This window comes from Penaeus vannamei, chromosome 24, assembly GCF_042767895.1.
Source record: "Penaeus vannamei isolate JL-2024 chromosome 24, ASM4276789v1, whole genome shotgun sequence".
Classification (NCBI taxonomy): Eukaryota; Metazoa; Arthropoda; class Malacostraca; order Decapoda; family Penaeidae; genus Penaeus; species Penaeus vannamei.
In genome coordinates, this window is record NC_091572.1 from 16721336 (window position 1) to 16722560 (window position 1225).

Genomic DNA, 1225 nt, shown 5'->3' on the forward strand with positions numbered 1-1225 from the left:
TCCACGATGACAAGCACGAAAAACCTTAGACCTCAAGATCCAGGTAAGCCCTACCTCTGAGTGAGGGAGGCCTTACTTTTAAACCCAACGTTCGCCAGGCGCTAACATCTTGCATTCCCGCTAAATGTAGCGCAAATTTGTTTACATCTGCAGTGCACATAACATAACCTAAACTTAATTATTAACCTCGAGAGAAGACGAAAATGTTTCCGCAATAGTCTCACTTTATACTATAACAAAGGAGTTAAAATTTAACTTTATGCTATAAAAAAGAAGTTGAAAATATCTTTATACTATAACAAAATTAACTTTATACTTTATGCTATATTACACTTTATACTATAACAAGGTTAACTTTATGGCCCGTACTTTTAAAACCTTTTGCTTTTTCTCGCGTTTTTTTTTTCATTCGCCGAAGCGCTAGATTTATCAGGAATCCAAGATGTTATCGCCTGGCAATCCCTTTCGTTCGCCAGGCCTGGCGAACACCTACCTGCCTTAGTTTAAAAGTAAGGCCTCCCTCACTCACAAGTTCGCCTGGCGAAGCTTCGCCAGGCGAACGCCAGCATTGGCGAAAGGTTTTAAAAGTACTTTATACTATACTATATCAACCTTATACTTTTATACAAAAAATAACTTTATACTTTAACAAGAGCTTAAAAATTACTATTTTACTATTCCTAACTGATGTAAGATATTGAACTGTAGGCCTACATGGGTATCATTAAAGACGCCTCATTATAGGGCGGTGGAGCACTACAGCTCTGTTTTCTATAGCCAAAAGTAAACATGCCGCCATAAAAAACACTTCTGGTAATATTTGTGAAAAGAACATTATCCTTACAACCAAAATAACAACAACCTAAATCTAAATAAGTCATCTCGGGGGTGGGGGGTAGGGGTAGGGGGAAGGAATACAGCTGATGTTTTGAGCTCTCGACTGGAACATCGAAGGTCTTGAAAAAAATACGTATATACGTTATTTCATAACAAATTATGATTTTAAGATATTTTATAATTTCAATGTGATTCCTACATCCTATCATACACAAATATGTTACTAATTTATAATTTGAAAGCAAGAAAATGGTATCCAAACAGCTCTCTTCGCCAGGCTGTTCCAATATGATCTTTCGCCAGCCCTGGCGAACGTTCGCCAGGCATGATTTTAAAAGTACGAAATTCCGGATCGCCCGGCGAAACCCTTCGCCAGCCCTGGCGAAAG

General features: G+C 38.2%; 1 long non-coding RNA gene across 1 annotated transcript in view; it reads right to left on the reverse strand.

Annotated features, from left to right (window-relative positions):
• The window catches only part of LOC138866232 (uncharacterized), a 6159-nt gene extending 5581 nt beyond the window's left edge, over positions 1–578 (reverse strand). Inside the window, exon 1 of the long non-coding RNA XR_011399543.1 lies at positions 494–578. This is a non-coding gene — a long non-coding RNA (uncharacterized lncRNA). The remainder of the gene's footprint in view (positions 1–493) is intronic.
• Positions 579–1225: the final 647 nt, after the last annotated feature.